This window comes from Pseudopipra pipra, chromosome 15 (genome assembly GCF_036250125.1).
Source record: "Pseudopipra pipra isolate bDixPip1 chromosome 15, bDixPip1.hap1, whole genome shotgun sequence".
Lineage (NCBI taxonomy): Eukaryota > Metazoa > Chordata > Aves > Passeriformes > Pipridae > Pseudopipra > Pseudopipra pipra.
This window is the reverse complement of record NC_087563.1, coordinates 5751464-5766640: the sequence shown is the minus strand read 5'-3', so window position 1 is coordinate 5766640 and position 15177 is coordinate 5751464. Positions and strand designations below refer to the sequence as shown.

At 39.0% G+C, this 15177-nt stretch overlaps 1 protein-coding gene across 15 annotated transcripts in view; it reads left to right on the top strand.

The window, feature by feature from the left end:
- TENM2 (teneurin transmembrane protein 2) overlaps positions 1-15177 on the top strand; it is a 1078265-nt gene that overhangs the window by 413264 nt on the left and 649824 nt on the right. For 14 of the 15 annotated variants that reach the window (XM_064671589.1, XM_064671588.1, XM_064671607.1 and 11 more), the window contains one exon: positions 1947-1997. The exons of the other annotated variant lie outside the window; for it this stretch is intronic. The gene's annotated coding sequence lies outside the window, so the exon portion shown is untranslated. The remainder of the gene's footprint in view (positions 1-1946; positions 1998-15177) is intronic. 15 annotated transcript variants of the gene reach the window in all.

The following is a 15177-nucleotide window of genomic DNA, read 5'->3' as shown; positions in this document are numbered from 1 at the left end:
AACTGCAAAATACTTCCTCCTCTCTTTAATGTTAACGTCCGGCTGCGTGTGACGTTGTCATTTTTTCAGAGATGATTCTCGTTCTTCCAGAAAGAACATGTGTTAATTTTTAAAGCCATATTTACAAGTAACCTACATAAGACCTGCTGATATCTTGAATTTTCATAAGGCATTCTTTTATGAGTTACAGATTCATAAGATGTCTCATTAATTGTAGGTTGGGTAATTGAATGTATTGTGGCTACTCCTGGTGTTCCCCCCAAGAAACTGCAGTAAACAAGCTTTTATCTTCATTTGAAAGACATTCTGCTAAAAAAAGATGGATGATAGAGGCTTGCCTACTTTTCAGGGTTTTTTCCTTTTTCTTTTATAAACTCTGACTGAGTTTCTTATGGTTTATTCTTCATCCACCTATAAAACGCTTTAATATTTTAATTTATTTAAGGCTACTAAAATTACTGACTTTCACAATATTCAGAATTTTTAGCTGTACAGAGTGAGCAAAAGTCTCTGCCTGAATATATAACTGAATATATACTGCTAAGCCAGCAGCACTAAGAGAAGTGTAATAGCCAAAAATTACTTGTGCTGTTACAGTTCATAAAGTCTTGCTCATCTGATGAGGAAACCTTTACCAGAACTTAATACAAGTGGAATCTGAGCTGTTTAACATTCCTAGTCCCTTAAATGCACTTTAAAGCAGCCTCTGATTCTTCAGCTGTCCTATAACCTGTGCCAGACTTGAACAGCCACACTCACCTGTGTTCGGTTTCTGCTTAATATTTTCACTCGATATATTTAAATGTGGCTTATATATATAGCAAATAAACTGTTTATCATTTATGGTCCTTTTGACTTTTTTTTTTGTTCAGTTTGAAGCTCTTAAGTGTGTTGAGGAAGAAAACTTCCTTAATGTGAACAGAGTGACTTCAATTATACCTGCTGTTGTCATCTAGTTGTATGCAAGTCAGTTTGAACAAAGAGTAGTTTAACTGATAACTGAATTTTTTTAAACAGCTGTACATATGCTGTATGTATGAGGGGAAAAAAAATCAAAGTCCTCATCCCAATTCTTGGAGAACTCAATGTGTAAACCTTCATCTGATTCAGATGGCCAAATTTTTCACATGCAAAGATTCATCAGAAACCTCAGGAAATCTTTAAGTTCCTCTGTAAAAGGTCAAAATGAATTTTCCGAGTGGAAAAATTGCTGATCCAAGTCAGTGTCTCAGCTATTTAGCCCTAATAAAGGGACACTAAAAATTGCATGTTATTAAAATATTATGACTTGGCGGGGGGAGAGGGTGATTATCTTAATGAGGAAAAGCAGAAAAACTGTCCCCTGCTTCCATGTTTATTTTCCAGACTCTCTTTTTTTTAGATAAAGTATTCTGCTCAGTTAAAAAAAAGATCATTTTTCTAAAAATTGTAGGAAAGAAAGAGAACATCAGAACACCAACTATTATTATACAGGTAGCTAGAGAGAAGGATCACATTTCTATGAGTCCCAGAGTTTTTGTTAAACTACTGATGTCTTTTCTATTTAGATGCATATAAAATAAACAACACAAATTTAATACACATATATAATATATATAAATACATGTAATTGATTTTCTGATAAAAACTGTAGCCTTTATTCCAAATTTATTAGCATTATTCTCATTTATAATTATATTGATATTCTCCATTGTGACACAAACACAATAGGAGTCCTCATATTATTAAAAAAAAAAAAGATATCAAATCTGGAGAATAATTATTCACTGTAGTTGCCTGTAATCTTCCAGAATCTTTTTCCTTTTTGTACTTATAAGATATTTTCTTATAAGTACATTAATAAAGAGCAAATCTAAACAAGACAAGAAGAAAAAACTGGAAGCCTTCTCAATACATTTTCTTCCTCACAGCAGGAATTACAAAATAATTTTGTTTCTTTTTTCCAGTTCTTTGCTGTTGCCCAGCCAACACCTGAGGGATCACAAACAAACCTGAGAGTAAGTAATTAAAATTCAAAGCTTCAGCATTCAGATACTTTTTATACTTTCTTTTGCTTCCAACTAGCAAAGAATTTTCCAGACAAGCTTTTAATTAACAGGTGAGTTTAATTGATATGTGAATTTTCTGCAAATGGGAAGGATATATCAGTGAGTAGTAGGGCAGGACTCTTTCATACTCACAGTTTAAGACCATTAGTTTATTTTCACATTGATGAATCTGTTTTCTTCAGTGAGTAAATCAAACAGAAAATACAAGTATTGGGAAGAGCTGAGGTGGAGTTAACTAGAATGATGCTGTATTTCATAGCACCTCCTCACAGCAAACTCTGCCTCAGCTCTGCCTGACAGAGATTAGCCTCTGGTCTGGGATGAAAAACAAGTGATGGAAATTCATAGGCACCATAAGCAGTCTGTTGTGCTTAAATAAACTGCATTGATTCCATTAGGTTGGGACTAATTTCACCTAAGTTCACCCAAGAAATACAGGTGTCTCTTTGATTTTATTCCAGCCAGTGGAGAGTCAGAAGTGTTGTTGAATCCTACTTAAAATGAGAAGAGTCACCTTCCGTAGGTGGCTAAAAGTCTGGTGTCAAAATGCCCTAATTTAGACCACTACAATTAATTTTCTAACATGAATCTTCCTCGCTGCAATTGGGTTGTTTGTGGGTTTCTATTGGTTGGTTTTTTTTGGCTTACCAGGCTTGTGGAATTGTAAGTGTGGTTTGGGTTTTTGGGGGCTTTTAAAATGGTTGATTTCTGAAAGCAGACCAAAATGTTGTGCAATTTGATCATGCACTCTTTGTTGTGAAATCAGCTGTTTCAAGACACTTAAGCCATGCAGTGCACTGGAGGCATTTTATGAGTTAGAGAATCAACCAGCCAAAGAGTTTCCTGTGATTTAAGGCAGCAGTAGGACAGCACACCCACTTGTTCAGGATAAGGTTTATTTCCTCCTCCCCCATTACTGCTCCAGCTCCATGAGTCTGGTGGGAGAGCTGGGGAGGAAACAACAGTGCAGTGTAGTTAACATGCTCTGACATGGAGTTCCTTATTTGCATCTTCCCGACGCTCTTTTTGGGTATTTGTTGCTATATTTATTTGACTCAGTATACTTACGTGTGTAAGGAAGGGATTTCCTTGAGCAAGAGTGACTTAATTGGGTATTTAATATAAAATTGTCTTGCAATTGGATTGTGCAAGCTCCCACATGTGTATTTATAAATTCTTTTATTCTTGTGAAGACAGCCTAGCTTTTCTCTGAGAGTATTTAGTCTGTCTTTGTGAAATACAATCTTTCAAGGAAGAAAAACATAGAGATTAGTATTAAAAAATGTATTTTTCAGTGAGGCACATTTTTTGTAATAAACATTAAAATTACTCCAGCCTTTCAAATAACTTTTAGAATTTTCCATTATATAGTTCCTTTCAGGTAAAACTTAGGATATGGTTAAATAGGACGTGATATTGGATTTGTAAGGAAAGACCCAGAAGTTTTCTGCTGCAGAAAATATCAGGTACACATTTTAGGAAAAATGTCAAGCTGTCTTTCCAAAGTTATTGTTGTCCCTTAGAAACTTCATCCCTCCTTCCTCACAGGCAGTGGAAAGGAATAGTCTTTCCTGAGGGCTTTCTGGTGGGATGGAAACAGGAGACAACTTTTGTCTGTGTGTTAATCAGCAGAAGGACAGTGTCATATGCAGCACTTGGCCTCTCCTGGCATCATAATATTCTGGCTGTAGGGTGGCCTTTGGCTTGGTTGCAGTCAGCATGTTGTAACTTTGCTGCTTATATTTGACAGTGAAGGGGGGGGGGGGGGTTTCTTTTACTTTTTTGGGGGGGTTGTTTGGTTTTGTTTAGCATGCAGTTGAATCTATGGATTACTTGTTATTTTCCATGTCAGACCTCTGAAATTCAGGCTTAGGATGTTGCCTTTCTGTCTTGATGGTTTATTTTGTTTGGTATCAAATACATTTTTTTTTTTTCCTGTTCAACATATTAAAAAAAAACCTAAAAAAGGCAAAGTGGTAGGAAAGGGCTGTGCAATGTAATCTGCTGATGCTACTTAACTCCATCTCTCAGCACATGAAAACCTGCCTGTTTCATGAAAAGCACAGCTCATTTAATTAGCCCCTCATTTCCACGAATCTCATAGTCCAAATGTATCCTCCTGTCAAATGGGCTTGCCTTTATAAGCTGCAATCCATCACAGCCATGATAGAGGAAGGGAAATTCTAGCTAGAGAAGCATTTTGTTCTCCAATTCCTAGTGCCTACCAAACCAGCTGCCATATTTTTCATTCCCTCTGTGTATTTATTTCTTTAGAATTAAACATGAGCAATGATGGCTACAACACAGCTATACATGTAAAATTAGGGTTGTATTTGAGTACATAAACTTAAATTTTGAGGCTCAGACAAGAACTTGAGAATTCAACCACCCATCTAATTACCAAACGCTCATCCCCGTGCACTGACCAGCCAGGGAACGTTTCTCTCTCTCCTTCTAAAACAGATGGAGCTTTCAGTGTGCTGTAAGGTCACCAAATTCAAGCTGTTACAAACCAAAAACCAATTCCAAAGTTTTTCAGCTCTCACAGAGATGGCTTTGCCAAGCAACCCACTCTGCTGTAATGTGGAGGAGCGGGTGTAGCAGACACGGTGGTGGCAGAATGTCACCGGGCGTCCGGGAGGCTGATCTAAGTCACTGCCTGGGACCCATCCAAGGATAGGAGAGCAAAGGCTTAAAGCCACCTTTAACTTCCCAGGAGTTGAATTTGGCATCGTAACACTAACCCAAAGAGCTGGCTCAAAGCTTTATGAAATTGTAGAATATGTGAGAGCAAGCTGTGAAGATTTAATCCAGATAATATCACAGTGGTATAACGATGGGCTGGGGTAGCAACTGGGAGATTTGGCAGGGGCTGTGTTGTAAGATGGCCAGCATTTCCTTCTCTTTGTTAAAATAAAAGATAGGTTGTTAAAACAAATATTTTCCAAGTATTTCACCGTATACTGAACAGTGAGCACCGCTGTACACTGAGAAACAAATTAATGAATCAAACATTGCAGCACTATCCACAGGGGCTCGTTTAAAAGCAAATGCATGACAGAGCTGGAAACCAGCTTAAATGCAAATGAGCCAATGTGATGAAATCTGTAATGTTTGATTCATTAATTTGTCTCTCATCGTACAGCAGTGATCATTGTTTAGTGTGTGCTACTAATGAAAGACTTTTGTAGATAAGGATTTCCAACTTTCTAGATGGGCTTTAATTTAAAGTAAAGTTCTGTCACAAAACCTTTCATGACCATGAGATTCTTGCATCTGTACTAATTATTTTCATAAAAAAATAATATTTAACATATATAGTAGTTTTCTTGCTACGTAGGCTAGCAGATGGAAAGAAGGAGAGCCAGCATCATCTGATCCTCTAGTTTTCCAAAGGCCACCAGCAGTTAATATGTTATAGTTAAAAGAAGAAAAACACCAGAAAAAATAAAATCTTGGCTATGTGATGAAATAGAAAAGCCCCCCTCCCAGTCTTTAGAAAGAGTTACATTCCAGATTTTAATCTACAGTAGAATCACAACTGAATGCCCAAAGGGGGTGGAGGAGGGTGGTCAGTGTTGTTGTTCCCCTTTTGTAGAAGTTAAACTGTGAAATGTCAGTTTGATGGATATTCTGGTAATGTAAATTCAGTTCTGCATAGCAGTGACATCAGCCTCTATTTTTCTGCTCCTTAACTCTCAGCCTGGAGTTGTGACTCTGTTCTCAGTCGTTCACCTGACTGTAAGATTGGGGAAGACAGAACAGAAAAGGACTGTCAAATTAAATAGCCACTGTAAAGCATTTATCAATTTGGGCTCTAATGGCAAACAAAATTCTACTTCAGTCTTAGGATTTACAGCCTTAACTAGAGAAATTTTTACAGGGTGGTGGTTTTTTGCTGTTTTTTGGTTTGGTTTGGTTTTTTGGTGATTTTTTTTTTGTTAGGATTGATCAATATGATGATGGCTTTGATTAGGAAGGATCTCCACATGACATTTTAAAGAGATGAGTGGCATTAACCTCACAGCACACCAGAAAAAAAGAAAGAGAGAAGTCTTTTGTAGCATATCAGCAGCACATAATAAAAAACTGGCTTGCTTAGGAATCACATTTCTGAGATTCTTGTTCCAAATCCAAACATGCACCAGGCCAATCTGTCTATTTATTTCCATTCTGTATTTACAGTGGGGTGACATTTAGGCAAGTAGAGTGCTAATTGCCTTGCAGGTACCTCTCAGTAATGACATGTACAATTAATCACAAAGCAGGCACACTCTTGATTCCAGCCTACCCATTTTTATCACATCACCATAGAAATGTGAAATATTTACCAGCTTCTGAAGCCATTTTTTTCTGACAGGACAGTTGCTGCTCTCTTGGCTTTTTCTGAGATTGCAAACTAAGATGTCAAATATTGTCTGCTACAAAGCAGCCAGGTCTTGAGGGCAACTAGAGAAGGTTGTAATGTCATTAGTAATGACATATAAAGGGTTTTTCTGTGAAAATGACTGTCTAAAATAATAGAAAATCTGGTCCTGCTGTAAACAGAATTTGGTTTTCATGGCTCACTAAATGCTGAAGCAAAACAATGCACGCTTTTTTCAATGGCTGCCAAAATTACTTGAAAATGAGGATTGAAATAGGTGTTTAGAAATGTATGAATCATGTTTAAGATTTCCTCAATGAAAAGTTTCTGGAGTCTTCTGTCCTTAAACGTCGAGTAAGCTGTCAGGATGAAATTTTGGAAAACCAACGAACGAAAGAAAAAAAAAACATGTGCAAAGATATTAGAAAGTAAATTCCATGAATATTTCATTTCTGTTTTCATCCAGCATTGAACATGTGTTAGACTTCAATTTTTTTGCTTAAATCTCTTTTTCTATATATAGCTTTTTCTGTGCTAGCCACTTAGTTTTTAGCTTCCCCAGCACCATTTAAACTGGATTTCTGCCTACCATCCTATCTTAGTGTATCTCAGTGGTGCTATTTATTCTCTCAGGATTCAAAATTATTTTGAAATTTCTAGGAAGAAAATAGCTAATTTTTTAGTCCATTAATAGCTAGTTCTGTTCTGCTAAAACCAGTGGCAAAAATCCTCCTTGTGTCAGTGATTCACAGCCAAGACCCAAGAATGCTGCAGTGTATTTTGCATCAAACCATAGCTTTACCTGCCTGTTTTCCTTTAATTCAGTTAAAAATAATTTTTGTAGCTGTTTTTGAACTTAGCAAACCAGTATTTTGTGTATTAGCTGCATATTCTACCCTAGAACCAGTAGGACATTTAACTACCTATTCTGTGTCCCTCTTTTTGAATGCATTGCCCCCTACTCTCTGTGATTAGAAATACAATATCGAGTGAGTTTTCCACCCAGGGCATGATGATTTGTGTGGCTTCTCTCTGACAAGACAACTGTGCATTTTCTGGGTAGGCCTGGGAGCAGTGTGATAAAGAGCTGGGCAGGGGAGCTGTTGTGCCTTCCAGCCCAGAGGTAAAGTGCAGGTGTGCTGCTGGAGATACATCTGGGAGGAACAACAGCATGAGGGTTGGAGAGGCAGGCTCAGGAGCTGGCTGGAGGCAGCCAGTGGTCTTGAAATATTCATTTGCTTTAGTCACTCAACTGTTTGCACAGTTTTGGCACCAAAGGGTTAACGCAGGAACAACAGGGACAGAGAGTAAGTTAATTTTGTGCATAGAGGGATTTTTTTTTGGTCTTTCTTCCTTTGTGTTTTTTGTATTATTCATTTCTGTCTATTGTAGTAGAGTCTTTGAAGTCCTACCTAGCATGCTGGTTTTTTCTTCAAAAACATTTTTGGCTTATTTTGAGATTCACAGCTTCGTTGTGGCTCTTATGTTGATGAAGCATTTTCTCATGGTCATGTTTATTTCCATTTGTGGATCTATTGCTTCTCTCCTGAATGTTGTTCTATTTCTTAGCAGCCTCTTTTCACCATCTCTTTTAGCATGTCCAATCCTTTACATCAGTCTTTTGGAGGGTTTAATTCCTCAATTCTTCAGCTGATGGTATCAGACCTGTTTATGTTACTGGGCACAGCCAAAGAATTATAACTTGTATGCGCCGTTCCGCTTCATGCACATGTTTATTAGTAAGCCAGTAATGTTGTAAGAAGTTGCACCAGTCATTGCCTGATGTAGTGTGCAAAAATTACAGGAGAGTAATTCAAAAATGTGTTATCTCAAGAGAACTCTCTCTTCAAGCTACGGCAGGTGGTTTTAGCTAGTTAAAGAAAACTTTTTAAACTCTCCCTTTTCAGGTTATTTTAAGATGTTGTAGAAGTTTTACAAAATCAAAAGGTGTTATTGCGAAACAACTGAACTAACCACTTCACCAGCCACTAGAGATTTGATTTCAGCATTTTCCAGAGTGTTTCCGTTGAACAACAAAATGTTGCTCTTTATTCACATTCTGGTTTAATGTTATGCAAAGTAGCTTTCAAAAGGGACAGTCACTGCTTGTAGTCCACAGTCTATATCCAAGGACATTTTTAGTTTTTTCCATTAAGTGTTTAGGAAATGACTTTGTAGTTTATGTATAGGCACGAGAAAACAAAGAAACTCAAAACTAATACAAAAGTTGCTGTTGTGTACAAATATTTCCAAGGTAACTGACCTGTATGTTTAAGATCTTGGACGAGCAAGCACTGGGATGGTTTGAAGGCTCCAACAAGGTGTGAACAGTTCCCTGGTTACTACACCACACCACAGGCTGCTCTGTCTGAGGAGTGCAAAGATTTCTGAGCTCAGGAGCTGGGAGCATTCCTGGCAGGATTCCTGGCAGGATTTCTGGCAGGGCTGCAGCTGCCTGTGTACAGCACTATCTGAGTGCCACTGTGCCCTGGCTGATGTAAAACAGATTCTCTGAGCTAATGCTGTTCCATGGAGTCCCAAATGGCAGTGAAGTTTATTAGTTTTATTCTTGTCATCTTTTTTAAGGACTCTGCTCTAAACAGACTGCAGAAAGGTTGAATGAGTGGTTTTCTTGAAGTACAACAAACTTTAATTTCAAAAGATATTTTAATTGGAGCTGAGCTGGGAAAGATGATGAGAAACATCTACACTCTACTGGAAATTTTGCTGTCATGGCCAGCTTCTCCCTAGCCATGGAGCCTTGACACAAAGAAAAAAAATCTTTGCTCTAAGGGCAGTCCAGCACTGGAGCAGGCTGCTCAGAGAGGTTGTGGAGTGTCCATCCTTGCATTCTTTCAAGTCTGTGTTGATCTCAGGGCTGGGACAGACAACTTCCCAAGGTCCTATCCAGGCTCAGTTGTTGTCATCTCCTCTGTTGGTAACCCCACACATTGTCTGTGCTGCCTTTTCCAGCAGGGAACTGTTCAGGAATAACAGCACTGCTTAACTCCAGTCAGCACCTTCCTGGGAATGAATCTCACAGTATCTCTGAAAGGAGATACAGGTGATTTGGGGGGTAACTGGGACAGAGTGAGCTGAAGGAACTTGTTAAAGGTTACCCAGCTGGGCAGTTGAAGAGTTGGTGACAGCCAACGAATCTCCTGCTTCCCAGTGCTGTTCCCTTTGTACATGGTGTATAATTGTGGAGGTGCATGGGCTGGCTGCAGGTGTGTTCCTGAGCCACATGGCATCATCCTAAAGACCCAGGAGGAGAGCAGCTGCTCCTGTGGTCCTGTGTCCGTGGACTCCTCAGCAGGGCTGATTGGTTTGGATCAGGCTGCCCCATGCAGACTGGTTCTGGTTCTGGCTACCTTGTTCTGGGCAACACAAGTCCACTGCATCATCCTCAGGTCTATGTCCTGGACTTGCCTGCTGCTGTTCCATGAGAGGGGCAATTTAGTTTTGTGTTCATGTCATAAAGAGGTTACTAGATTTTTTTGTTACCATGCCTTACAGAAATACTTCTGAGAAAACATGGAAACCCAATGAGTATTAAAATCTCCTGTCTGTCAGAGAAAGCACAGGAGCCAGGACTAGCCTCTGAACCAGTCATCTGAGAAGCTTAAAGTGTATAAAAACCCCTCAAAGTGAAGTCCATAAAACTAGATGAGCTGTAGCACCTTATCACAGCATTCTTAGTGCCTCCTAGATATTTCAGGAGAGTGCACAGGAGCTACCCTGCAACTGTTTCCAAACCAAGTAAGTGCTCACAGCACATGTTATGATGAGTTATGTGTGGTGTGTAGTTCTTCTTAGAGGCTGGTTCAACCCTTTGTGTAAGTTATGAGTGTTATTAGCAATAGAAATTGATCCCATGAAAGCAGAATAACATAAATAGATCAGTTCTGAAGACTCATTACCAGGATGAGCGAATACAATGTATTATGTTGTGTAATGGATTCTTTTATTTAATTTTTAAGTACCACATAGCTGATCAATCAAAAAGCACTAGTACTGTCCATTTTCCTCTCGTGCAAAATTTAATTTAATTCCCGTGAAGGATCTTTAAGAAATAATATCAGGAATTGCAGTAAATGTTGAAAGACATTGTACATAAAACCCTCACAGACTTTCTAGTTAGTTAACTGGTCTTTCTTTAGATCTGAGTTTCCCCTCTTTGTGTTGTAAAACACATGACTAAACCAATTTGGTGTTTAATGCCCAGAATATGCTGTGAACCTTGCCTGTCTGTTTTTGTGTCAGTGCTTACTTGACTATGACTCCAGATGTGAAAAAAATGGAATAGTAATAAGTCTCTTGCTTACATTTGATATGCGATTTTTAGATGGTTTATGCTATTTCCATATATACATTTGCTGAGAACTAGTCTTTAAAATTACTTTTTACTTATCTTCATGACTCTAGACTTTGAAGTAATACTTCAATGACAGCTGAACTGAGACATTTTAACAGGGGCTGAACAGACCTCTCGGTATTCTGTACCATGCTAAAGAACTCCTTCCCTCTTGAAAGTTTTATCATGTAGGAGGCTATTAAAGTTACGAGTTTAGGCTGAGGCATGAATAAATCCTGAGTCGTCCTGATGATGTCATTACAGTGGTCAATAAAACACATGGAAGCAAAGGCTTTCCATGTTAGGAAGATCAGCTAACCAAATCAGGATACACGAGCAATTAACTCTTTAATTAAGACGAATGGGTGACATTAACCCTCCTTAAACCCTGCTAGTCAGCATTTACAAATAGAAAAAGACGGATGTCTCCTTCCCAGGAAATCCAGCTTTTATTTTTCATTCTTTGACAGCCTCTCATTCTTTCCACTTTGTAAACAAATTCGCTGATGAGCACTGCCAACCACGGAGATTTAAGCAGCCCAGTTCAATCAGTGCTGTTGCTCAGAGGTGATGTATATGGATTTAATTTATTTTCTCGGCAAGTTACATTGAATCCATGTTTCTAATTAAGAAAAAATAAAGGGCTTTTGATGCCCAAATATATAAGATCATATGAATTCAATCAGCATGACATGTCAGAGGCCACATAATTAAGTACTATGAAACTTCTTGCCTTTGAAGTGGGTTATTAGTTCTGACAAAGGTGTGTGTGAAGGAATAAAGTCTCAGTTCTCTGTCCTTGCAAATCACAATAATCTGTCTGGAAGCAGATAGATTATCTCTCCCTCCTTTTAATACATATATTGCAGTATATTTTCAGAAACAATCAAATTTCCCAGTGATTGAGATGCTATTGCCCTTTTGTAATCCTAAAAAATTGGAGTTTTCCCACTAATACAGTCAATTTATTGCTACTTTCTATTTTTAATGATATATGGTGGATATAGAAATTCTGGAAAGGAGCAGTCTGTTTTCCTACTACCTGTACTCAAATAGCATATCCCACATGTGCAGGACACAGGTTGGAATCAACACAACTGCTGAAAACAGGAAATTAGTACAGTTTGCACTAATAATCCTTCACGTGTATAATGTTTCAGGTACAACTTTTATCTGCATTGATGTTACTGTTGGTGATTTTTGAGAAGCAGAATTTTGCAAGGCAATATTAGGATATAGCTTTTTACTTCAGTAACAAGTTCTTTGTTCAGAGTCAGGAATGGTGAGCATGTGTTTAAACCCAGCCTCTCTGAAGAACAGAAAGGCTGTATCAACTTTCCTCTCATAGCTGAAAAAAACCAAGTTCCCTCCATCTCTTGTTTCAGGTGCAGCAAAGAAACAGAAAAGTTTCTCTTTGAACGTAAATTTTGGTATTGTCGTTGTTTCCACAGCAGTTAAGAATAATGATGGTTTCAGCTTTCATATAAACTCACTCTCACATTAAGAGTAGTAGTCAAATTGTTTTCTTGAAATATCATCTCCCTGTCCTGACCCTAATGCCTCTGTATCCTGCTGCTGGTGTCAAGTAGATGGAATTATTCAGATGCATTTCTTGTCCCTATTGTGCAAGTTCTGTTAATCACAAGCCTCATCCAACAGATGATTCTTATGAGATGCTTTGCCAAGACTATTTTAGTTTCTTTTTATTAAAAAAAAATTAGTTTGAGAATTGTGGAGACATATATATATAGGAATGAAGAGGGAAATAGAAGAGTTAAGACTAAATATATGATTTCACAACATGTGAAGGGTTAGGGTTAGGACCCTGTTTTAGGATGTGGCGAAGTTGGTGGCTTTATCCCAGAGATGTAGCAGAGGGACTTTCCATTCAGGAAGTCCTTAATAATCCAGACATATCCAGAACTGGCTTTAACTTTGCTCAGCTACATCCAGAGAAGCAGAATTGAAATTTTGCCCCAATTTAAACAGCAGAAACAGAATAGCATGGCAGCAGAAGAGTATTCATGACTCCCTTTTCTGGGTTGAAAAACAATGGAGACTTTTATGAAATCATGTGACTTTTTGATCCCTTGACATGGTTACATGTAGTGAGGCTGGGTGGGATGTGGGGGAAGGACAAGGCCAGGGGAGAAATGGTGTTATTTGTGATGTGTAAACAGAAGTTCCCATCTCTTTTGGGGTTATGATTTCCCTCCTCTGCTTAGGCAAGTTCTGGCTCCAGTGTTTTTCCCACTGTGTGGCTGCTGCCATGCAAGACTGGAACGTGAGGACATAATCCCTGCAAGCTATTTTTGTCCTGCTGTACTCATGGCAGAAGGCCTGGGAGTACCTGTGATATATATATGACACTGTTGCTTGCAGTACCCACAGCCTGAGGCGTGTTACCCAGCAGTGCAGTCTGCAGCAGGACATGCACATACACAATTAAAACATCCTCACTTAGCAGCTTGTAGCTCTGTTCCCTGAAAAAAAGAAGGTCCAAAAGCTTCCCTATTTGGGAATACTGTTACAGAGAATGTGGTTGAAATGGTGGGGAGATCAGCTGAGGAGGTGGATGATGACAGAGAAATAGCCATCTGTGTTTCAAGCAGATTTTTTGGATTCCTGACAGAAAATGGAATAATGTGGCTGTTTGATCTGCCCCACAATTGTCTTACCCACAAGTCCAGTCGAGGGAGATATTCTTTCAAAAGCTTCACATGGTACAAACCTACATGTACAGAGAAAGACGCAAGGATGTAATCAGAAAAAGGGCAAAAGCCCAAACTACACAGATTTCATAAGTGAACTCTTGCAGTTATTAAAATGTTTTGGCTTCGTAACAGAACACAAATCTGCAGTTTTGCCAAAACCTGGATGCAGGGCCTCAGGGGAGGGGACAGTGTCACTGTTGGAGCCTGGGGAGCAGTTGGGCAGGGGGTGCTGCTGCCTGGGCCCAGCTGACGTGGGCAGAGACGTCTGTCTGTCTGCAGTGGGGGGTATGGTGGGGGCAGGCACCATCCACACTCCTCTGTGTTTCCTTTTGTTGTGCCACTGGAATACAGACTGATGGATTCTCTAGCAAAATTTTAAAATGAGGAACGAAAACAATATTTTATGAGCATGAGTAGTTTTCTGTGTGTCGGTATGATGGCTTTTCATACTTCTAATGCTTATTTATAGTTAAACTTGTCACCAAGTTCCCATGTTTTGATTATAATTTTCATCACTTTGGATTTAGAAGGCTCAAGAGGATTGCACTGGGGTGTGAGGGTGCTTTTAACCTCCAAGTCAGCCTTCCATGACGGCTCTTAACCTTCAGGTTGCTCGTGTCTTGGGCAGGGGTATCCACATAGGTGGGTACGTGTTCAGCGCCGCTGAGTTGAGAAGCTGACCACTGCCATGGAGCTGTGGTTATCTGTGCTCCTATATTAGTTTTATCCCTGATAGCTGAGATATAAATACAGTGAAGGCACAGCAGCACAGGCTGGTGCAGAGCAACAACAGCTCCCAGCAAGGAGCCCAGCTGCACTGGCATCAGCCGGGGGACTCCCGCCAGCTCCGGGGGGCTCCGGGGGCTCCAGTGCTGCTGCCACCCACTTGTGCCATGGACATGGACAAAGGACTGATTGGGCAAAATAAATCTCTGTAGTTGTAACTTTGCTTCGAATATGAAGTGCCAGTCGCTGTGTCCAATAAGGGGCACACCTTCAGGATGAGTTTGAAATGTTTGGCCTCTATATCCACGTCGTTGTGTCCCCAGAGCCATCAGGGCGGTTGCTTTTAGAGGTCAGGCTTGCAATCAGGTTCTAAATAACAATTTAATTCTTTGCTATCTCAATTTGAAGTCATTCTGCTCCTTGAAATCTTAATAGGAAAACCACTGTAAATTTCATATGGAAACCTTCTTTAACACAATATCATTGCTGACAATTAAAGATGGGCTTGGGACTGTCAAGGCCCAAACAACTCAGATAGTAAACCTGTTCAGAAATTAATGTTATTTATCCATCTATATCCTAACAATTTTTGGCAATTCCATTGCATTTTAAAGCAGGAGTATGTTTATATATACCTAAGCATATGTTTCCATATAGAGATGTAGATACAAAAAATATTTCCAAATTCGTACATATATATATGTAGTTATAGGGAAAAGAAACTGAACTGCTCAAATTTTGCATCCAGCTGGTTGGGAAATCAATGCTTATAAAAAGACAGCACTCACCACCAACATATTTGTAAAAAGGTGTAAAGTAGTGCAGTTTAAGAAGGTAAGAGGACATTAGGATGGAAGATATGAAATAAATAAAAAGTTCATATAATGGAAATGGAGAATAAGCAGAAAGAAAGTTGATTACTTCATTTTACAACTGACAGTTCAGTGAAGTTTCTGTTTTAATATTATG